Source organism: Saccopteryx leptura, chromosome 6, assembly GCF_036850995.1.
Source record: "Saccopteryx leptura isolate mSacLep1 chromosome 6, mSacLep1_pri_phased_curated, whole genome shotgun sequence".
Lineage (NCBI taxonomy): Eukaryota > Metazoa > Chordata > Mammalia > Chiroptera > Emballonuridae > Saccopteryx > Saccopteryx leptura.
In genome coordinates, this window is record NC_089508.1 from 180,246,814 (window position 1) to 180,271,766 (window position 24,953).

A 24,953-nucleotide genomic window follows, 5' to 3' on the forward strand; every position below is an offset into this window, starting at 1 on the left:
ATAATGCCTTGGGTTTTCTTTCTCGAGTCACAAGTATTTCTAAACATTTCTTCAATTTTATCCATGACTTCGGGGGGGGGGGGGAGGTTAGCCAAGACTAGGGCCTGATTTCTCCTAAGTGACTTAGTATAGGATGCCTTGGAATTTAGGTGACAGTACCAGATTTCACCTTGGAGGCAGCACCTCTGAGATTTGCATAGTGTCACCTTACAGAAGAGACTGTTGATTGCTTTTGCAATAACCACCCATCCTTCTCTTCTCCTTTTGAACAAGATTTTAGTGTTGTTCAGATACTCACTCCCCTCCGTGACCACATGATTCAAGATGTGTGGGTCCCATCCCTAGCCCCAGGAAGGGACTAATGATGGGCTTAGACCAATCCTGGTGGTTCCCACCTGCTACACTGGGGATTGATTTAAGCCAGAGGATGTGACACAGTTTTGGCCAAAGAGACAGACCCTGAAGATGTTGGAACCCAGGTTTTGGTGATATTTTCTAGCTACTCAATTAAGCAGTTATGGATCTTTACTCTGTTTTACGTTACTTGCAGACAAGATTACGTCTTAAGTGATCTGTACCTTGACAGTTCCCATGTTGCTCTGGGGAATAAATCTGTATCTATATCTATCATCTTATCTATCTATCTATCTATCTATCTATCTATCTATCTATCTATCATCCATCCACCTACCTACCCAGCTGTACACACAAAGAAGAGTTAAGCCATGTACTTGGCATCTGTTTACCCACAAGGCAGGCTGATGTCTGTTTAAATGGGTTGGAGGAAAGAATAGTAGTTTAATAAAGCTCATCTTGGCACATCAGAGAGGAGTCCGTCTTTTAGAGCCAACGAATAATAAGAAAAGCTACTCACTGTTCACACTATTGCTTTCATCAAGACAAGTGTCACCAGTTCCACTCTTCCAGTCAAAGCAAGCCTGCAAGACACAAGAAAGAAAATAAATACAAAATGCAACATCTCATTTTGGCAACAGGCAGCAATCAAGTCTTTTGCCCTTTCCAGCTGAATGGATCCAGCTTTGAACAACCCTATAGAGCAGGCTGAACATTCTTCCAGGAAGTGGTTTCAGTGGGAACGGTTTATTCCTACCAAGGAATCAGGTCTACTACTCGAGCTGCTGCCCTTGCAATGTACATCACGTTCCCATAGACTCTCTCAATGCCTGATTGCTCTGTGGAGTGCGTGCTGGTCTGCAACTTGGTGCCTTTCATCTCCTTTGCTACTTTATCTGCTTCAGGAATGGGCACAGGGCCTGATTGGGGCCAATGAAAGGCAGTCTAAGACTTCTGTTGAAAACATAGGGGGTGAGAAGATCTCTTTCTACTGCACTTAGCATGCTAAGGATACTCATCAGCCAACTTGGGAAATCACGACTGCAGTTTTGAGTGACAGGTACCGAGCCCTAATATTTTCTAGACACCTGGATCCAGCGATGATAAAAATACTTAAACTTTACAGTGCTGTCAACCAATCCATACTCTCTTTGCTTAAGCCAGCTGGGTTTTCCGTCTCTTCCAATGAAGAATCCTTACTGATACAGGGAGGTGGGGCAGGTGTGGTCATGCTCCCGTTACAAAGTATATGACATGGAGACTCCGGAGAAAGGTAAGGATAAAGGAGGTCAAGACCTCCGTTTAGGGCTCCTTCCACTGCAGCCTCCAGCTTAGTCATTCCGTGATTCATTACAAATGGAAACAGTTGACATGCATTGTCATCCTTATGGACTGCTTTGGAGAAAATGGAGAAGCCTTCCGCAGGATTCCCAAGGGAGAGAAGAGATAACCCCTATTATTCTCACAAAGTAAAGATGGTGACGTGTGCACTCGCACACACATGCACCACCCTCTCCCCACACACATACTATAAGCACAGCGGGGCTTCAGATTTTCCCCAAAGATCTCCTCCCCTGAGGGTCTGTCCTGGCTGCAGATGCTCTCTCCCCACGGGACTGCCGTTCTAAGTCAATGGTTGGCCTCTGCTTCCTCAGTCTGTCTTCCTGACCCTGTCACCTGTGTGCCAGCCCAGTCTGGTGGTCTGTGACTGCACCGATCACAAACATCTCCCCACCCGGCCGCCTGGCCTACTCAAGGCCTGGCCCGCCTGCAGTGAGTCACCCAGCAGAGGTCACAGAGAGAAAGCCTCAACACGGATCCTGCTCCTCTGTGTGTTTTGTTTGACTTCCATTTAAAAAAAGACACAAAAAAACTTGTGCTACATTGCAAAATGTTACATAAAAACTTAGATTAAAAAAAAAACCCCAACAACTTAGGTTTCAAGGTTTACTTGAAAAAAAAATCAGAAGGCCTGTCAATACCATGTGTCACCCCAGGATGACACTGGCCGACTCTGAATGGTGTCTGAGTCCTTCAGACACATTTGCTTCCTTCACCATAATCCCCGGCCAGCCTCCCTTGACTCTTTTCCGCCAGCTGCCTGGCCGCTGGGTGCACATGCACTTCCAACCCCTTCGGACCTTTCCTACCTGCGGTCTGGGGCTAACGCAGGTGAGATGCCACCTCGCCCCCTAGTGGCTGTGTCTGGAAGCATCCTATCTCCAGCCAGGGTCCCACCATCCCCTCTCTCCAGAAATATTTATACAATCACAGGGGCACCACCGTGTGATTTTACTTTATGTTTCCTTATTCTTGCTCTCTCTTCTACATTATCTTAAAAAAAAAGTAGAAATTATCTATTTGAATCAGAACAATTGTTTTAGAAATGCTCTTGTGAAAATCAAGCTGCCCTGTGTCCTGCAGGGGACAGGGACTTGAGAGAAGCCATGTGGGACAACCAGCCAGGCACTGGATGGGACATCAGAAGAGTCTCTGACTCGGTGACCTTTTATAAATGATTTCTTCCTCTCTGCCTCAGTTTCCCTTCTATCAAGGGAGGAAGTAGAGTTAGATCAGAAATCAGAAGCTGTTCGCCATAAGCCATAGCCAGCCAATAGATGGTACTTTAAAGAAAATGTATTAATCATACGCCAACAACTAAAAATGAATGAATGAATGAATGAATGAATGAATGAATGAATAAATAAATAAATTTGGAAAGAAAGAAAGAAAATTTCAGGTAAGAATTCAGATTGTAGACTTGTCAGAACTCCCTAGCAACAACTGGCAATATTTCAGTATTACCACGTGACGACAATGATTAGATGGGGGTTGTGAGTTCAGCCTGGTTCTCACACACTTTCTCGTGGAGGTGGACACACACCCTGACCACCTGCTGTATTCAGTTACATCCTTGCCTGCCCTCATAAGTATGGTCTCTTGCCGCCCACGGAAGATACGACGTCTAGCAAACCCATCAGCCCCACTTCTGTGCACAGAGACGGGTGATCTGAGTTAGAGATGATTTGGAGAAGAGGAAAATATTCTGGGCAAAAAAGATCATGCTGTAGCATTCCCGTCAAGCTTAATGAATCCTCCCTCCTCCCTACATGGCCCAGAGTTGAAACGACAAGCCGCCCAAGCCTTTGTGACTGTCCCACTACATGGTTAAATCTGAAAAGGCGATAGCCAGGTTTTGAAAGTAGCAGAAATATTCTTCCGTTGGGGTTGCTAGCTGAGTCTCAAAGTAATTTGCAATTCAAGTGTCTCTTTGTTTTGTATGAAAATTTGCTGCTATTTGGAAAGTGGGGAAGAACTAAATTGCATCCTGCTGGTTTTACTTCAACTGTATCAAAAAAGAAACTGTTAATCTGGTTCCATAATTAACTTTCCTGTTCTAAAAAGGCCCTGGGACAGAGTCCAGAGAGTGGCTGTCAACTCCCTGCCTCTCTTTTCAATAACTCCTTTCAACAGAAAGAAGAGTGGGTCCAGGTGGGTATTGGTCTTGCTTTTATCTTTTTACTGATTTTTCTTCCCCTTAGTGAAGCTTTATTCTGTGGGGGAGGCACTGGGTTGACCAGGGAGGGCATAAAAATAAATAAATCCCTGTGCAGCTTCCAGAGTTAATTATCCACCCACCCATCCACCCACTCAGCCATTGACCCATTGACCCACCCACCCATCCACCCACTAATACACACACCTAGCCATCAACCCATGCACCCATCCACTCACCTAGCCACCGACCCATCCACCCATCGACCCATCCACCCATCGACCCATCCACCCATCGACCCATCCACCCACCCACCCACCCACACATCCATCCACCCATACACACACCTAACCATCAACCTATCCACCCATCCACCCACCCACACATCCACCCACCCATACACACACCTAGCTCTCAATCCACCCACCCATCCACCCACCCAAAATATGTTGTTTCTCTATTATATGCCAGACATTGTGCTAGGTATTCATGTGATAAATGAAAAAAAACAAAAACCCAAAAACTTATTCATCATCCAAGAATTCTAAAGTGAATAGATAATTTCTTGATAAGGGCCATAATACTTGGCTTCGTGGAGAAATCACATTTAAATCGGTTCTGACCCCAATAATACTTGTGCATATGTATGAGTGTGTGCTCGTACCCATACATAGGCACAGAATGCTGGAGGGACAGGATAACTATAAACAAGGGACTGTAGACTGGAAATTCAGCTTGGCCATCAAGAGGAGATAGCTTTGGCACGAGCAGAGGGGCTAGACCAACATTAAGAGCTAATACTCACTGGCAACTTAAACCTGTGCTAAGTACTTTTATCTGTTATCTCAGTGAAACCTCATAATACCAGGAAGTAAATACTGGTTCCAGGTTCCAGACAGGAAACAGACTCAGGGAAGTTCCCAGAAAACATATTGGTGGGATACATGGCCGAGGTGGGACCTGGACCTGTGACTTCAGAGAATAGGCTTCTAACCATGAGACCATACTGCCCTGTGGAAAAATAACTAGGAAGGGACTTGGGTGCCCACCATTCCCTCACTCATTCAATCAGTAATGCATTCATTCATTCATTCATTCATTCATGGAAATATATATTGTTGGGCGGATAAAATGTATTATGCTCACTTTGTTAAAGATGCTGTCGCCCAGGTGATATTAATGTGTGTTGGGGGCAGGCAGGATCACTGTAGCCTGGGGCTTGGTTTTGGGATTAAGCCTTTCCCACCCTTTTTGATGTGGGGTGGTACAATCAATCCAATCATGCCTCAGAGAAGTGACTTTGTATTAGAGACTTCCCTATTTTGTATATTGGATTAGAGGTTGTGAAGCTACACTATAAAATAGAGGTAGAACAGGAACTTGCGCTCTTGGTTCCTGAGATTATCATTAGAAGAGAGAGCAGAGGAGAGCAGAGAAAGGCCACGTGGAGGAGGCCAGGAGAAGCAGCCAAGATGGTGGAGTGCTGAGTGAGATGCCAGTTTGTGCAGAGTTTGTATCTGGATAAGGAAGGAGATGGGGAACTGAGGAGAATAAGGCTGGTGAGCTAGAAACCTTTGATTCTAGGAAACTCGGATAAGTCAGTGGCTTTGTGAGCACTGAATGTGACTGGGTTTTGGAGCCCAGTGTGTATTTTTACTTGCTCGCCGGGTGCAAGCTAGGATTAAAGATGAAGGCCCATCAGTTCTTGGCTCCGTTGTTTCTTTACCGACTGTCCGAATCCAATGCGAACCTGCAAAGGCCAGAAGGCTGCTGTGATGGTGGCCCTGGCTGTGCCTCCTGGCTTTACATATATATTTGTTGGTACTCTGGGAAACAGTACTCTGAGAATTGGGGGTCAAGAAAATAAGGACAGACAGGTTCTTGTCCTTACAGCTTCTGTTCCAATGACCCCGACAGTGGAGTGTTTCCCTCCGTCAAAGCGCACAGAAACAAAGCGCAGCGATCAAGCCCTGTGGGTCCTGAAGGAGAACACCACCAATCAGGTGCCCTTTCCCCAGCTTGCCCAGAAGTTCAGGGTGGGGCCTCATCCCATCATTCTCTCCAAGGAATATTTGTTCCCTCTTTTCTTTTACCTTCTCTCTGACATGACTATGCCTTGGGTATGAAACGCTCATTCCCCAGTCTTATCCTGGCGCCTAACCCGAAAGGTTCTGGAGAGAACTTCCTCTTTTCAGCCGAGTCGACAGCCCTGGGTACTTTTCCAGAGCTGCTTAGGCTTTTTCAGGTTCTGGCTCTGAAGGAAGTTCGAGCCAAACCCCAGTCTTAATCCTGGTCCCCAGCCCACATCTACCTGAGAACACTGTCACCTTTTATAAAATTCGGCTGGCAACCTGGCCCCTCAAACATCTACTGGATGTTTTCATGGAGTCGATACATCACTGCATTATTCCTGAGAGCTGGAGGAGCCAGGATTCCCGACTGCATCATGGCTCTCTAGGACCCTAAGCATCCTGGAAAATTGCCCCTTGGGTCATCACAGCTAAAACAAAATCCTAACTTGACAGGAGAATGAGGGTGTTGACTGTGACAGACAGAATAACGGCCCCCAAAGACGTCCATGTCCTAATCCCTGGAAACTAGGCATATGTTACATTACGTAGCAAATTTATAGATGGAATTAAGTTTGGACCTTAAGGTAGAGAGATGATCCTGGATCATCTGGGTGGGCCCAATGCAGTCACATGGTCCTTAAAGGTGGAGGAGGAAGACAGAGATCACGATATGCAATGACGGAAGGAGCGATAGGAGAGAGTTGAGTGGAACAGGGGCGAGGGAGATGGCCAGATGGTTCTCCAAAGGACACAGCTATGACAATGGCTCTGGGTGGGATACTCCCCATTCCCAGTCCTTGCTCTTCTCTCCAATCTGCAGTGTGCATGCATCCTATCCAAACCTAAGGGCCCATTTCAATCTGCAGTGTGCATGCATCCTATCCAAACCTAAGGGCCCATTTCAATCTGCAGTGTGCATGCATCCTATCCAAACCTAAGGGCCCATTTCAAATCTTATCTCCTCCAAGAATTTTTCCTAAATTCCACTCAGAGGGAAACTACCCCCCCTCCAAACTTTTACAACACTGAGTTTCACTTCACTCCTTCTCACATGCCACCTCGTTTAGGAATTGTTGCTGTGACAGTGTCTCTTGTCTTCTGCAATGCCGGCCATTGTCTTAGTCACAGCTGAAAGCCCCAAGCAGGGCATGAACTCAGTATCCGTACGACAGAGCAGACGGGCTAGTTTGTCCCTTCATGTCGCTAGGCCTCTTTTCCTAGTAGAACTAAGCCCCCTTCCCTGTCCTAAGTGTTCCCTGTGTACATGATCTTCCAAGTAGTCATTTTAGTGTCTAGTCTCCCTTGGGGTTATGTGCGACCATGTGACTAAGTTAGGGCCAATGGAGTATGAATGGGAGTAATATTAATATATGCAAATTCTGGGTCATCTTTGTAACAATAAGTCTACTTCCCAGGTCTCCTCCTCCTCCTATCCCCTTCCTGTACAATAGTGTCCCTGGAACCAGAGGTGGAAGCCACGTGTTGAGGATGGCAGAGCCAGCTGGCCAGCCTGTGACTCAGAATGACTTGTGAAGCTGCCTACCTGCCCGGGACTGCTCTCCCACTTTTTTTTTTTTTTGCATTTTTTTGAAGCTGGAAATGGGGAGGCAGTCAGACAGACTCCCGCATGCGCCCTACCGGGATCCACCCGGCACACCCACCAGGGGGCGATGCTCTGCCCCTCTGGGGCATCGCTCTGTTGCATCCAGAGCCGTCCTAAGCACCCGGGCCATCTTTGCTCCAATGGAGCCTTGGCTGCGGGAGGGGAAGAGAGAGACAGAGAGGAAGAAGGGGGGGGGAGAAGCAGATGGGCACTTCTCCTGTGTGCCCCAGCTGGGAATCGAACCCGGGACTCCTGCATGCCAGGCCGATGCTCTACCACTGAGCCAACCGGCCAGAGCCTGCTCTCCCACTTTTGTACTGTGAGGGACACACCATCTTGCGCTCCAAGGCTTGGTCTCCATGACAGCAGTTATCATGCCTTAACTCATTTTCATGTTTAATAGAATTGGTCTGTTGGCCGATAGACAGAAGTCTGGCTTTCTATCTAGTGGTCTTTTTCCAGGAGGGAGACACCTGGTCTAAAATGATTAGACCTCACGCACGGAATATACAACTGAACATACATGTACTACTCCTTTAACGCAGCCAAAGCCACCTGATGGGAGCTGTGAGCCCAGGCTCGCTCCTCCTGGTTGGCTGGGAAAGGTAAGGGAGCAGATTCATGCCTGGCATTCTATTATTTCTGCTAGAGTCATTGAAAATATCTTTTATCAGAAGTATGTCCAGACTTCCTAAGTAATGTTTTGCACTAAAATTCATTGCTGATTCATTCTCCTCAAACCCATCATTTCAGAAAATTGTCTTTTGCTGCCTAAGTATTTCTTGCCATTTGAAACTTTCTTTATAGACTTCTACTTTTTTTTTTGCCATTCCCCTTTAAGAGCCTGTTTAGACAATTCTGCTGAGCATTCATTTTCTAGCTGACTATTAACAATACATGCCTTGTATTTATATCTTGTTTAATACTTTTCAAAGCCTTTGTTCACAAATCTAATAGCATTTAATCATCAGGGAAGCCTGGTTAGTTATGTAGCATAAGTATTAGTATTCCTGGTTCCTAGCTCTTCAGTCCCCATCAATAGTGTGGCACAACAGTAGTTATTCATTGTGAAGTATATTGTATTGCAAATCATTTTTCTTTTCAGATAACGTTATTCTTTTAATTCATCCTGTGAATACAATAGTGTTTGGGGCGAAAACAGTGGTGAATAAGATAGACAATATCTCTGTTCCTAAGGATTCGGTAGGCAGTTGATGATTCACCACATTTTGAGCAGGAAGGGAGACTTCTACTGTTTCATCTGTCCTGTATCAACCCCTTCCTCTAGGCAACTGCTTCCCTGCTGCTCCGACCATGTGATTCTGATAGGGTCACTGACCACAGATGGAGGCAGACGATCCAGGCCAGTACTCTGTTCCTCCGGCCAAAGTGATTGGTTCCAGGAAAGTCATATGACCCAAACCCTAAGCCAATCAAAGTCTTTTCTGGGATTTACAATTTAGGAAACAGAAAGAAGTAGTGGTTTCTTTTGATTTGTCACCACTGGGCTGGGGTGATGTAATCTTAGAGCCAATTGTGGTGGTATCTTTTGTCACATGGAGAAAACATTTTTTCAATAGAGAAGGAGGACCAACAAAGGCAGGAGGTGGGGAGATGGCTAGACAGGCATCAAGGGACAGGCAGTCACAGCAATTCGGAAGGACACAGGTGAGTTGGACCAGATATGAAAACAATGACTGACACATAGTAGGTGCTCATTAAAAGAGAGGCGCAAACATTACCTTTTAGCCCATTTGTCTGGGAGTCTGTCACCTAATACAGTATGTTGAGCAGAAGAAATGCTCAGGACATACTTCTTGAATGAAAGAATGGCACTATATTGACTATGCCTTCAGCCAGGAGCAAAGGAGTTTAAGATTGAAAAAAATCCCACCATCTTATTTTATCATCATTTTCACTCATTGAGCAAAGTACTACAAAGCAGAGTGGTGTTAAAGAAAAAGGCTTAGATACCAGGCAGGCCTGCCTGGCTTTGATTTCTGGCTTCAGCACCAACCAGCTGTATAATACTGCGAAAATAATAACTACCCATTCATAAGGGTTTTTGATGAGAATATAATGAGGTAGCTGTCAAGTTTTAAGCAGAGCAGCTGACGTATTATCAAAAGTTCTAATGCTACTATACTCATTAAACCGATTTTTATTAATTGGATGTCTTCTATGTGCGAGGCTTTGTCTTAGTCCTGGGTTTACAGGAGGATGAGACAGGTAAGGGCTCACGGAGCTTCTGTCTGAGCGGAGGGAGATGGTCACAAAGTAGAAAAACCCCAATAAATAAACAAGTAATTCGAAGAAGTAATACAGGCCATGGATAATAAAGTTGAGATAGAAATGAATAAAGCCTCATCTGATATTTGAGCTGAGATCTGAATCCAAAAAAGCCAGCCAGCCACATGAAGATATGGGGAAAGGGTGCTTCAGGCAGAGCAAGCTGCAAGTGCAAAGGCCCTGAGGTTGGAATGAGCTTGGTGTGTTTGAGAAATTCAAAGGAAGCCTTGTAGCCAGGTATAAAGAGTGACAGAGCATGGTGGGAAGAGAGGTCAGAGAGGTGGCCTAATTCCCTAGCCATTAGACTGACATGTACTATGGGGCAGGTGCTATGCGTGGAACCAGGAACACAAGTATGGAAAGGTCACATCTACCCAAGAAGTTCTCCGTCTATCTAATCTCACCATATTTTGTCTTGACTTTTGTACAGTCACATTTTGACTATCTCACACTTTTAGTATCTGTGTCTTGGCCCATCTGGGTTAGGGGTAAGGGAGGGGTCTATGCCAGGCTTTCTCCACTGAGCCAGCAGGAGGCAGGTAAGTAGTAAACACGAGCTTGTCCACAAGAGAGAAATAAGTGTATTGTAGGCAGTTATTCCTCACCAAGCGCAGATTCCATTTCTGTGAACCTACGTAGTATTTTGGAGAAGAAGGTGATGGTAGCACCTATCAGAACCCCAAGTGCAGAGTTCAACACCATTCCTGGGAAAGGCTGCACTGTAAGTCATGCCCAAGCGCTTTAAACACTGGCTGTCCTTAAACATTTTCTGATTTCTCTGTGTGAAGTCATTTGTGGGTATTGTGATGTTTTATTCATGTGAACTTTGAGGGTCCAGAAGGATCAGAGCAGCGGAGGGAAATTTATCTATAAGCTAGAAAAGGGTAGAATACAAAATTGATCAGAACGCAGACTTGAATCGGGGCAGAGTGAGATGTCAATCCACGTTCTGCAGGAGAACCCGACCCTGCTCTCCCCAGATGGCTGTCCAACCTCACTGCTTTAACTCTATCTGTAGGCTAATGATTCTTGAATTATATCCCCAGCTTAGACCAAGCCCCTGAGCTCTAGACTCATGTACTCAGTGTCTGATTTGACGTCTCCATTTGGATGCCTCACAGACTCCTGCAACTGGACCTGACACGCTCTACGGGAACTCCTCCGACTCCGGTTCCACTTGCCCTCCCCAGCATCCTGTTCTTTCCTTGTTCTGTACTCTTTCTCTATACCGTCTACCACCATTCACCCTCTGCTCCCAATTTATTTTTTTGTCCTCATGCCCAGCACCAGTACATCAGCCAACATCCACCTCCAAATGATATCTCAGCTCTGTCCTTTCATTTCTAGATGCATCGTCACTGCCCAGGTCTGAATCTCTACCACCTGCTGCCTAGACGAGGCTGCAGACTCCTCATCGGCTCGTTTCCCTCTTGTCTCGCAATAATCTGTTATCCAGACAGATCTCGAAAAATGAGCATTAAATCACCTGCTTCCCCTCCCCAACATGCAACGCTTCAATCCACTGTATCCTGAATTTTATTCCTACCGCTTTTCCTGCACTAACAAGTAAAGAGCGGCACCAGCCCACCTCTGCAGTCTCAGAGCTCCCCTTTCTCACCCTGCTCTAAGCTCTGGCCGCAGTTGCCTTCTGACTGTTTCCGAACACGTCCAGGTCACTGGCCCTGAAGGGTGTCACGTTTGGAACGCAACGCCTTCTCTAGCCTCTCTGCACAGAGGGCTTCTCCAAATCTCACCTCAATTTCACAGAGACCTTTTCTAATTCCTCCACCAAAGTAGTGTCACCATTAATAGAGGCCCTCACAACACTGTTTATTTTATTTGTAGCAATTTTCGAATTTCAGAATGGCGCCTTTTCTGTTTGATGGCTGCTGCTGTAAGTTCGTCTCTCCCCATATTGTATCATGTTCCATAAATTCAAGGAGCACATTCACCTTGCTCATGATTGTCTCCTGTGAGCCCTAAGCACACAGCCTGGCACAGGGAAGGTCCTCAATAACTGCTGACTAAATAAGCAAAGGGATGCATAAACAGAGGCATGTTTCTTATGATTGTAAAAATGGAGGCCAGAAATCATCTCCCTTTTCATTTTAACATGGAGAACAAACCATCTTTTAAAATCATCATAAAAAAAAAGACTTGCTGAATCTCAGATTGGATATCTCAGTGCGAAACAAACAAAAATCTTCAAGTCACTACTTACTCAAACAAAAGTATCTTCTAACCCATACAGGAAATACCCATATTTCTCCTTTCTCTGAGTAAAACAATTGAAGCTTGCTGGAGACAGGAGACTTGACTCTGCTATCTACCATACTTTCCTGAGTCAGTCATCTCTCATCTCTGTCCCCCAGATTTCTGCACTGGGTACCTTTGTTTATTAGTGCCAAGACCTTCAGCAAGTCACCCAGCCTTTCTCAGCTCCAAAGTACTTGTAGTTGGCTAAATACTGGCCCCCAAACCTTCTGTCCTCTTCCCCATTCCTGGAACCTGTGAATGCTTTCTTATTGGTTAAAGGGTCTTTGCAGATACGATGAATTTGAGAAACTTGAAATGAAGGGATCATGCTAAATTATGCAGATGGCTCCTAAATCTCATGCCAAGTGTCCTTATGGGAGAAAGGAAGGGGGAGATTGGAGATTGAGGACAAGGCCATGTGACCACAGGGACAGAGAATGAAGTGATGTGGCCAGAAGTCAAGAAATGCCAAGCACCATTGGAGGTGAATAATGGATTCTCTCCTTGTGCTCCTGGGGGAAGCATGGTCCTGTGTGGGTTTTTTTTTTTTTTTGTATTTTTCTGAAGCTAGAAACCAGGAGAGACAATCAGACAGACTCCTGCATGCGCCCGACCGGGATCCACCCGGCACGCCCACCAGGGGGCGATGCTCTGCCCCTCTGGGGCGTCGCTCTGTTGCGACCAGAGCCACTCTAGTGCCTGGGGCAAAGGCCAAGGAACCATCCCCAGCGCCTGGGCCATCTTTGCTCCAATGGAGCCTCAGCTGCAGGAGGGGAAGAGAGAGACAGAGAGGAAGGAGAGGGGGAGGAGTGGAGAAGCAGATGGGTGCTTCTCCTGTGTGCCCTGGCCAGGAATTGAACCCGGGACTTCTGCACGCCAGGTCGACGCTCTACCACTGAGCCAACCGGCCAGGGCTTCCTGTGTGGTTTTGAACTTCTGGTCTCTGAAACAGTGATAAAGAAGTTTCTGCATTATTATTATTATTATTATTTTAGGTGAGAGGAAGGGAGGTCATGAGGCAGACTCCCACATGCACCCTGACCAGAATCCAGCTGGCAAACCCTGTCTAGGGCAGATGCTCGAGTACCACGCTATTTTTACTGCCTGAGGCTGATGCACTCCAACAGACTTATCCTCAGTGTCTGGGGCCATGCTCAAACCAATTGAGCCACTGACTGTGGGAGGGGGGAAAATTAAGAGAAGGGGGGGGAGAAACAGATGGTCACTTCTGTGTGCCCTGACTAGGAATCAAACAGAGGACATCCATACACCGGGCTGATGCTCTATCCACTGGGCCACCAGCCAGGGCCAATTTCTTCTTTTTTAAACTACCAAACGTGTGGTAATTTGTTACATCAGCACTAGAAAACTAACAGCATTTACCTGAACTAATGTGTGACTGCGGGTCACTGGGCATCCTTAGCCCAGACCGTCTTCTCTAATGTCACCACATCTTGTAACCCTACCAGGCTGACTCTAGAAACTTTAACAATGGACATAGGATCAAATAAAAAGACAGGGAGGACAGTCTCATCCACATTATGATGCAAAGCCTTCTTACACAGTCAGTGTCCACATTTTCCTCTTTCCTCTGTGACCTCTGTTCTCCAGTCACCTTCTGCCGCATGCAGTCTCCTCTCTTCTTCATCCTCTCTCCCTCTCCATGTCCCCTTAGCCAATGCATCAGCAAGTGCTGAAGGAGGGCCCAGCCTTGCCCTAGGCGCTGTGAGATTTCCACTTCCACACAGATGAGGAAACATTCACAGTAACAGCAATAACCGGAATAACAGCAACTGCCAGTGACTGGTGCTTTACCACGCGGCCCCCACGGTGCGAAGAACGACTCATGCATTTTCCTTTCCAGCCTCTCCAACGGCACCTCTTAAATGAGTCCCTTTGCAAACATACTCAGGGTACAAGGCCCACCGTCACATCCTTGAGGACCCTAAGGAACGCCACCTTGCTTCCTCTTTGCACGGGCCCTCCCAGGGACCTCCTTCCTCCGGGACATCCGATTCTGACCGGCAGACAGCAGACAACCGCATCCTGGGTGTCTGTTGCACGCCCATGGGGTCCCCTGCCCTCTGACGTGCGGTCTAGTGTAGACTCTTACGGGAAGTGGGGATCTTGAGAATGACCCCGTTGCTAGGGGACCACTCCCCCCGCACCTGCAGGACCAGGAGGGAGTCCAGAGGGAAGAGGGGGAGAAGAGGCGGAACAGGCGGCTTCTCCGAGCCAGCTGGCTGTTGGAGGGTTGGGTGCCGTCTCTTCCAGGAGTGTCAGGGTTTAGCTTCATCTGGAGATTAAACGAACACTCTTCTTAGGCTGGGGTCAGGAGGGGCGGGAGGGAGGCAGAAACGTCAAGAAAACTTCCCTGCAGACCTGCGTCAGCGCCAGGGGCACCCAAGGTCGGGGGCAGAGGGAGCTCCCCTGAGTCTCCAATGTTGTCAGAACTCATTAAACACACATGGCTCCCAGGCCTCTGGAGGCCCAGGGCCCAGCGCCCCTGAACCGCGGTGGGAAAGGCACCCGCCCTCCCTGCCTCTTCCCCCTGACTGCCCCGCAGCTGGGCGCACACGGCTCCACGAGCCCGGCCCCCAGATGCACCCAACGCCCGCCCGGGAGCTTACCCATGGTGCACGCACCCTGAATTACTCTCACTTTTTTGCATCGATACCAGTTCCTTTTTGCTGGGAAAGCAACTTCCCGAGCCTGCCTCCACCTGTGCCCCTCACTCCCCTGAGATGGCCCGCTTGCGAAGCTGTTTGCTCTGCGCTGTTCCCGCAGCCCTTTCTCAGCCCCTCTGCCCAAACTGAACACATCAGACCTCAGAAATACGTATGTCCACCTGGCCTCATCCCCAGTGTCCACCTGGCCTCATCCCCAGTGTTCACCTGACCTCATCCCCAGCCGGAATTCTTTAAAGGCTGGGGTTATATTTCACACTCTCCATGCATAGAATAAATACTCCAGTGGCTTCTTCCATAAACGACTATTCATTTAGTCTGTGAAGTGTGACGGGGACTTCACCAGCGCTGGCTGAACAAACTAGGAGGAAAGAAATTAGTTGTGGGACTTCCATTTTAGTGAGAAAGCTAAGAAAATAGACACACCCAGCACTGGAGGGGTGCTAAATACCAGGAGAGAAACAAGTGCGGAGACAGAGGGGAGAAAGGAAGTGCGGAGCCCATGCAGGGTGAGCACAGGGAGGTTGGAGACATGGGGGGAGGGGCAGAGAAGCGGCTGGCCAGGCCGGGAGATGGCAGCCAGGGAGATGGCAGCCAGGGAGGCTTCCAGGCGGAGGGGACTTGGAAGCGCAGAGGGCGAAGGTGGGAAAACTAACTAACACATTCAGAGAACTGGAACGAGAGCACTATGGCTACAGCTCAGCCGGTGAAGATGGGGTGGGAGGGGTTGAACAGCATCCCCCACCCCTAAAACTCAAGTCCACCCAGAACCTCAGAATAAGACCTTATTTGGAGTTAGGGTCTTTGCAGATGTAACTATGTAGTTAAAATGAGGTCACGCTGGAGTAGGGTGAGCCCCAATCCAATGACTGGTGTCCTTATTGGAAAGGGACACAGAAAGATGTGCAGAGACACAGGGAAGGAGGCCATGGGAAGGCAGAGGCAGAGGCTGGAGTGATGTGTCTATAAGGTAAGAAATGCCGAGGCTCGCAGGCCACCACCGGAAGTCAGGGAGGCAGCAAGCAAGCCCCCCATGGTGGCCCTCTCCCCACGCCTTGATTGAGGACCTCTGGCTTCTAGAACTGGGAGAGGATACCTTTCCGTTGTGTAAAGCCACCCGACGTAGTGATCTGTTCTGGTAGCCACAGGTAGCTCACACGGGCAAGGAAAAGACGGTGTTTTATTACCAGGGAAATGGAGATCCTTAGGCAGTAACAAGACCTGATACTTTTTTTCAGATTTGTGTTTTAAAAAGGTATTGTGTTTTAAAAAGGTATGTCGGTCAGCCCTGGTCAGTTGGCTCAGTGGTAGAGCGTCAGCCTGGCGTGCGGAAGTCCTGGGTTCGATTCCTGGCCAGGGCACACAGGAGAGGCGCCCATCTGCTTCTCCACCCCTCCCCCTCTCCTTCCTCTCTGTCTCTCTCTTCCCTTCCCGCAGCCGAGGCTCCATTGGAGCAAAAGATGGCCCAGGCACTGAGGATGGCTCTGTGGCCTCTGCCCCAGGCGCTAGAGTGGCTCTGGTCGCAACAGAGCCATGCCCCGGAGGGGCAGAACATCGCCCCCTGGTGGGCATGCCGGGTGGATCCCGGTCGGGCACATGCGGAAGTCTGTCTGACTGCCTCCCCATTTCCAGCTTCAGAAAAATACAAAAAAAAAAAAAGGTATGTCGGTCGAATGAATGGAAAACGTCCTCCTGCTCAGAACAGTTTCCCACGTCCGGCCTATGGCCAAGATACCTGTGCCACTTACATTGACTTCAACTAGGTAACTGCCCTCTGGCCGGGCACAGCCTGGCACCTTGGGAGATCAGCCATCGGGTTGAATAGTCCCCTTATTAAAGCATCAGCGGTTTCTAACCATTTCCCCACTATTTTAAAGCAAACAGGAGTCTATTTCCGCATTCTGAATTTAGCTCCTTTTTGTCCTCAGACACGTGTTGTCCTTTGTCCTCCTCCCTCTTGCCCCCCTTCCCATCTAACGGAAAACACCCCCCATTTTGATGTCGCTGTTAATTAACGCTGATGTGCACTTTGCTGACGTTGCTGTAAAACATGCTTATTTAAGGAAGGAAGGATCCTTTCAATTCTGAGCACAACTTTCAGGGTTGCCTAAAAAAAGGTCAGTGGATGACTGGATTCAGGTGCCTAATTACAGCTTGAATCCAGCCATTCATGAGTGCTAGCTGTCTGATGTTTGCGGAAAGACACATAACAGGGTGGGAGGGTGAGGGGGGAGAACGGCCAAATGGGGAAATGGGCCAGGTGCCAGAAAGTTCTGCAGTGTACAGCCTCTTGCAGCCTGATAGGATCTGGGGTTCTCAACTTCTTAAGAGTCTGGGAGAAAAGGATTTTCCTTCTTCTCTTACACCTGCCAGTCTCACCCACAATTCTCATCCATTCAAGATGCCCAGTTTTCTGATTAGGAACTTGGACCTCACTCCTTGCCAGCCCGCGGTAAGTGCGGGAGCACCACAGTGTGCCAGGTACTGACCCAAATGTTGTACATTCATTACCTCACTGAAGAAGGAAACTTGTGTGCCGTTGATAATGACGAGAATGCCAGTTTCATCAATAAACGATAAAAGATGCCCTTTACAGTGTCAGAAGTCTTGGTTGGTATTTCGTATACATTGTTTCTTATAATTCTATCATCGGAGGGTGGTGGTTAAAAGTATGAACTTTAGAGTCTAACACCCCGGCTTTAAATCCTGGCTCTGCCACTTGGTTAGTAGCTAAGTGACTTTGGTTAGTTGCTTAATCTCTCTAGGTCTCAGTTTCCTCATCTGTAAAGTGGAAATAATGCAAGTGTCTAGCTTATAAGGATTCAATGAAATCCTGTAATACAATATGGCCTATAGTAAAGGATGATGACAAAACTATAATAATAGTAGTAATGATCGTATAGCATTCACTACATGCCTGGCATGTTTCCGTACATATTATAATTATTATTACTATTTTATAGATGAGAAAATTGAAAAGCAGAGAGGCTAAGACACTCGTCCTTTAGCACACTGCTGAAATGCAACAGAACTGGGATTTGATCCATTAATGTCAGCCAGGGGTAGCCCTGTGGTTTAGAGTTCTTGCTATGGTGGTTCACACAAAGTACACTGGAAAATTCTTGTGGCTTGATAAATCATAGGCAGTACATTCCTGCCAAAGAATCTTGGATCTTGCTTAATAGTCTCCAGTTTTCCTTGACTTGACTCTTAGTACAATTGGTTTCTTCTCTTCCCCCCACTGGATTCAACAGAAAAGCCGTTTCCCCTTTGAGACTCCGTATTTGCTTGGTCTAGGTAGAAAGTGCTTCCTAGACATCACTTGGGAATGATGCCATCAGCTCAGGAAGCCAATTTAAAACCTCCACGCTTCAAGGCTCAGGTGAAGGCCTCCCCCTTCCGGGAGCTTTGAACCTTCGCTGTCGTCTGGAGCCCTGCGGGGCCCTCGCAGCGAGGCCCGTCTTCTGCTTTTTATTAAAGCTGTTTGGAATGCAGAGTTTGCTGACGGTTGGTCTTCCTTTCACACTGTAGAAACCTGGTCAGCCTTTAGAGTGTCCTAGCTAGCGCGACTTCCAGGACTCCTTGGGAGAATTTCACATGACCTTGTACAACTCGGGCCTCCTCCCTGATTTCTGTGGCCCAGGAACCCACCGGTGGTGTATTTAACCACCGCCCTTCCCCCCAGGGTCCTTTGTGAACATGGATTCCCCGCCCTGGGAGGCCCCAAAGCCACAGACCCCAGCAGGAAGTAAGATGGTGCTGAGCTCCCCAGAGAAACGCAGGCTCTGCCCCTCTCTGTAGCTCCCTCCTCACTTTGTCGTGTTGCTCCTGCAGTCACAGTGCTTATGCTCCTATCCCGCTGAGCCCTTGGTGTTAGCAGCTCCTCCAACCTCTGCTGGGAGCACCCCTCCCCATCAGTCGCAGACTGCGGCTGGGCTGAGAGATGGGGGGGCCCCCTGGTCTTTTCCTTTGTAGCTCTTATCTCTAATGTCGATCTCACATTACTTGTATCTAGTGTCCGTCTTCCCCATTAGACGGTAGTGGGGAGTTCCAGGGGAGAACTGCACCATCTCAGAGTCAGAGTAGCACAGGGCTGGACATAACTGCTCAGTAAATGTGTATCGAATGAATGAATTCATGACTACCCTGTTCTCCTGAACCCACATACCCCCAAACCCGGGATCCAAATGAAGAAGACAGAAGTTCTAATGCCAATCAATGCTGAGGAAGTGCCCAACCACCCACCCTGGCCCCTGGCAATGTATATATCCCAAGTTCACCAGGAAACCACAGTCCAAATCTAGATTCCAATTTCCAGTCTTGAAGCTTGTTAGGAGATACAGATCTCACATGGTTTATCCACCCAGATGGAAGCGTTGAAAATGTCTTCTTTAGCTTATCAGCTTCCACATTGTCTAGCACGATGCCTAACACGAAGATGTGCCCAAGACCTATTTTCTAGATATGGTTAAGCCTGACAGTCAAGGTGAATGTCTGCCAGCTTCTCCGAGTCCCCCTCCATCTGCTGCTCTGTCCCAGCCACGTCTAGAGCTGGAGGTGGAGGCATGTAAGGAATTTCTGCAACAATTTTGGCCTACAGCTCACCTCCCTGGACATGGCTCCTATCACGTACTGAGAAAGTATTTCCTATAAATACAGGTAGGCTTCAGAAAGCCTACAATAAGCTGAGGAAGACGAGCATCTCATGATGGCCTCTTTGCACACAAGACAAGGGCTTGAGCCACGTGCTTCTTGATTTGACTTAATTTGCAAAGACAGAACAAAGACATCAGATTAGTGGTGTAGGAGTTCTTCCTCAGATAATGTCAGGCCACACATGCTTGGCTCTGTCCCTAAATGAAAGCCAGGGACATGCCCACCCATAGCCATGAACCGTTCTCAAGTCACTTTTCTTTAATGAGGGCAACTGTATCCATCAGAGGACATTAGGCAAAGTCTCAAGACATTTCTGACCATCACTATTGGGGAGTTCCACTGATATTTAAGTGGGAAAGGCCAGGGATGTTGCTAAACATCCACCATGAATGGAAAGAACAACTCCCACAACAAAGAATTATTCATCCCACAAAGTCACTAGTCCTGGGATTGAGACACCCTGTCATAGATCAGTCCAAAACCCAAGGCGAGGGACACTGCTGAAGTCACATGGAGCCTGGGTGACTCCTGATCAAGGCACTTGGGTCCCTTCTCCTTCCTGTTGGTTGCTGGTGGTTACAGCATCTCTGCTTCCCCAGCTGCAGCTCCTGGCGGCGGGGTGTGCACTTCAGGGGACCGCTTGGTTTCAGACCTGCCGCCAATGCTGTGGCAGCAGGCAGGGGCCCCAGCAGAGAGTGGGAGACTTTGTCCAGCTTCGTGTCCTTCTCCTGCTGAGCTCATGGGAGGGAGAGGGATCAGTCTCTCCCCAGTGCCACAGCTCTGTATCCTCCACCCCATCTCAGAAAGAGCAAGGATGGAGACAGTCAGGGGGAGTCAGCATAAGGTTCATTCACTGCTTGCTCAGAAGGAAGGAGTTTTTCCAGCTGACCTCACTCTTGCACATGTGCCCTGGGTAGCTTTAATTGTACCCTCCTGCCTTCCCCATAGCACGCTCCTGCCCTGTGGGCTCCTGCCGGTTCACCTGCCCTGGTGGGCTTCGATCCTGCTGTCCTGGATTTGACTAGCTGTGTAACCCTAGACCTCTGATCCTCAGTTTTTTCCTCTTATAGAGAAAGAGAATGCTGTGACCAACGACTTTGGTGGTGCTACCTGGGTTGAACAACCACACCGTCACCTGCCATGGACCACTACCTCGACTACCATTGCCACGAGGGTGACCCTATGCCAGGAACTGTGCTACGTGCTGTACCTGATTTAATCCTCACCATACCCCACTTTTTCAGACGAGTAAACTGAGGCACAGAAAGAGGTTACTTGCTCAAGAGCACACAGCTTGTAGGGATGGAATAATGTAAACCTGGTAGTGCCACCACTCAGGTCTACTTTAATGAGATAGAGAAAAAGAGCTCTGGGCAACGTGAGGTACTATACTCATCTCAGGATTTCCCCGAGCTTTGCCTGGGTCCTTTATTCTTTTAACTGATACTGACTGGGCATCTCTAGTGTGTCGGAGACTGCACTAGAAGAGGTCAACGTTGAGGTTTCTTCGCCGCTGCCCCTGCAGGACTCACGGGGGGTCAGAGACCCAAGTTCCGACACCAGTCCCTGACCCAGTCTGCTGTTTTTTGATGGCCTCCTGAGTTCAAATGCTCAAATCCACAACAAGAAAACCCTCAAAACATCAAATGTCCTACACCTGTGCCCATACATAGAAACAAATATATCTGTTTGGCCAAATAGCTACCCTCTATGAACCATGGAAGTTACAGGTGTTCATCACTTCCTCAGGGAAGCCTTTCGTATCTTGGTCAAAGTCCCTCCCCCACCCCATTTTTTCAAACTCTAATACATTTTTTGCATAAATGAAAGACATGCCTTAGACCCAATAATTTTTATGATGTTAATTTCACTTTAGCCCTTCATTTTGTACTGATTATCCAAACTGCTTGGTAGATTTCCCTAACACTGCTAAGATGACAGCTAGAGAGAGCAGGCAGGAGGCTTTAGAAACTCAGGGAAGGGACAGAGCGGATACCAAAGCCCCCTTTCGACAGTTCACAGTAGCGTGCTGCCCCGCCTTCTCAGCCACACGCTCATCTACGTGAGTGATGAGAACAGGAACTACGCTGGACGGCTCCAGCTCCTCAGTCTTGCCCTGTGTCTATCACAGGAGAGGGCTCTATCAATAAGCCCAACAGGTGAACTCGAGTTCCTGCCACGCGCCAGTCCCTGTGTGAGGCACTCCGTATGCATATCCGACCATGTGAGCATGCGCCGGTGCTGACATGTCCCACATGAGGACGCGGGCTCAGGAGTCCACAGTCACACAGCTAGGAAGTGTGAAGTCAGGATTCAACCCAGGTTCACCTGGATCCAAAGCCCCATGTCTCTCCCAAACAGTATTAGATTGGCCTGGAAACTAGTTTGGAAATCAGACACTCGCAAATCTGCAATCATTCAGGAGACAGTCTGATCAGAAGTTAGGAGGCTCCAGGTTCCATCTCCTTGAGTTCAAATATGGGCTCCATCACCTGCTGCCCAGGGGTGTTTGGCCTTGGGACATACGTCCACTTTGTGACTCAAATTCCTTATGTATACAATAAAGATACCCCGTGGTGTTATTGTGAGGGTTAACTGTATTATTTGTAAAGTGCTTCGAGTGGCGCTTTAACATATTGTACATGCAAACATATTACAAGTAATGTTACACATATTAGTTCTTATTCTCCTTTTGTAGAGAAAAGGGGCCTTTAAAGACAACATATCATTGTCTCTATATTATTCTTAGGATTCGCCACATAATCCCAATTTGATAAAAATATTGAAATTTAAATGATAATGAAAATCCTTTAGCAGTAATTGATACTAATGGATGTCTCCTCCATGACAGCTCCTCAGCCTAGTCATATTAAACAATCCATAGTATTTAACAGCATCTGGTAGACTGAACTGTTAAGTGCGTCTTAAAGAGACCAATTAGATCATCGCTGAGGTTTTAAGCTGTCTGCTCCCTTAGAAGCTGAACCAAGGTTGCCTGCAATGCCGGTGATTTGAGGACCGGCCAGCACTTCCATGTGACCATACTGACTGGGTAACATCCACCTGGGACTAACCTACCTTCTCCAGAGCCCGAAACCCCTCTCGCTGCCTGCCAAGGCCCCAGGTACAGTGAAATATAAGGCACATCGGAGCATGCGCACAATGCGTTCCAAGGCCCCAAGGGCCCCAGAGGCTCTTGCTGGTGCCAGGGAGTTACGTCACTGTGTGTGAGTGAACGGCTCCAGGTTTGATATGGGGACTCTGTGGGAAGACAGCTGCAAGTCGAACCACACTCCCCAGACCCAGACCAAGGTCAACTGCCCTTGTGGCCAGTAAGGATAAGATCCAAAAACAAGCTACCTGGCAGTTTTGGAAGGCAATGAGTCATTGGCATCTCTTCTTAATAGTATACCTGTGTACAAACACACACACACACACACACACTTATTTCTCTGAGCAGAGGAGATAAAGTTCAGGAGATAGAAATGCAAGCTGAGAGTAGAGGTTTCCTTTGACTGTGTTGTCCAAGAGGTCTCAGGTGGTTGATCTCTGTCCTCTAAGGAAGATGGAAATAGCGTGATCAGCGTTGACTGACCTCTTACCACGTGCTGAGCATTTGACACATGTGATTTAATCCTATTTGCATGGTGCTATTCCCATTTTACAGTTGAAGACATTGAAGAGACAAGGAAAATTTGAGTAATATTTAGTTCTCAATATGAAAATATTTCCATTATTCTTTCTTCTCTGACCTATTTGAGTGATTTTTTTATATTTCCAAATGTATGGAAATATAAAAAAGTCATCTTTTTGTTATTGATCAATAATTTTAATTAAATTGATTAGTATGTCACCAACTCTTTAGCTTTTTGTTTTATAGTTAGTGCATGGACAATTTGATAAATATCTGTGGTCCACAAAAAGACCATTATTTAGTTCGGGTGTGGGGGTCTGTGATTGCTCATTTTGTTAAGTTTGCTTAAATACATTCCTCAACTCTATGTTCTTATTAAATTTTCACATGCTTGATCTTGCAATTAGTCAGAAAACAATGCTAATTTCTTGTCAACACTGTGGTTCTATAATTCTGTAAAAATTTACTTATACTTATTATGGGGCTATGACTTTAGGAGCTTGAAAATTGTACAGTTCCTGGTGAATTGTGACTTTTGTCAATACTGTGAGCCTCTACTTCTAGCAATTTTGCTTTTATGTCTATTTCATGTGATGTCAACCTTGTTCTCCCAACTTTCATTAGGTTAGACTCTGTCTTCATATCTTTCTACTTTCAACCATTTGTGTCCTTAATTTTAAAAATAGCTTCAAGTTGGTTTGAGTCATTTTAATCCAATATGCCCATCTAACTTTATAGGCAAGTGTAATTGATTTGTGTTCTTATAATTTGATACACTCTGACTTTGCCATCTTATGCAGTACTTTCTGATGAAAGATTTTTCTGTTCTTCTCTCTCTCTCTCTCTCTCTCTCTCTGTGTTCTGGTTGGGAAGTTACTCAATGTATTTTTATACCTTTCATTAATTATCCTTAAACACTTACCGTGTAGACATAGGAAGTTGGCACTCCTCGTATCTTTACCTGCCCCGAGGAACTTAGAACTCCTCACCTCTGATCATCTCCCTGTCCTGCCTCCATCCTTCCTTGTCTTACCAGTTGTTAATCCAGAATGTAATTCTATCTTTAGTACTTCCACATCAAATGGCATTATTGTTCTTTCATAAAGTTGATATATGTTTAGATTTCCCTCAAATGTTTAAAAATTTTTTGCCTAGTATTCTTCTTTTATTCAAGTTTATTTCCTACTGGTTTAATTTCTTTACTAATTGTTTTAATCTCTTAGTAGTTAAGGTCTTTTTTTTTTGTCTTTGAAACATCTATTTTTTTTCTTATGCTTAAATACTAATTTATATATTTTGAGGTAAAAAGTTATTTTTCTGTAGCACCATTTTTTTGTTTTCTATTTTTGCAATGAGAAGATTTTGCAAATAATATTTATATGTATAAATTCTATGTATCAAATAAATAATATTTTTCTGAGATTTTTGTCTGCAATTTTACTCTATTTCTTGGTATGGCACAGAATTCAATTTCTGAATCTCATTCTAGTTAATCTGAGACATCAGAACAATAGTTTTGATTGGTCACACTCTCATTTTATCTTTCTTCTTTCTTCTGCCTTTCACAGTCTCTCTTCCATGTCTTGTTTTGAGCCCAATAGTCTTTATCTCATACTGTTCTATTTTTTTGGTAATTCCTTCATAACTTATTCTGGTTTACCATTTCTGTATTCCTTATGTCATCCGTTTAACACATCAATTAATTTTAAAAATTATTAACGTGTTTTTTCTCTTTATCTGGAAGTTCTATTTGTTTTTTTTTGTATCTGCCTGGTCATTTTAGCCAGTTCTGTTGTCTGAAGAGCTTGTTGTCTCATTCTGATATTTGTTGTGTTTATAACCTTTATTCTTGATACTTTTAGTTTTAACAGTCTGAATACAGAATAATGTTTACATCAAAAAGTTT

At 46.5% G+C, this 24,953-nt stretch overlaps 1 protein-coding gene across 1 annotated transcript in view; it reads right to left on the reverse strand.

The window, feature by feature from the left end:
- Positions 1-24,953, reverse strand: part of ATP10B (ATPase phospholipid transporting 10B (putative)) — a 264,075-nt gene that overhangs the window by 174,097 nt on the left and 65,025 nt on the right. Inside the window, exon 2 of the mRNA XM_066341903.1 lies at positions 875-938. The gene's annotated coding sequence lies outside the window, so the exon portion shown is untranslated. The remainder of the gene's footprint in view (positions 1-874; positions 939-24,953) is intronic.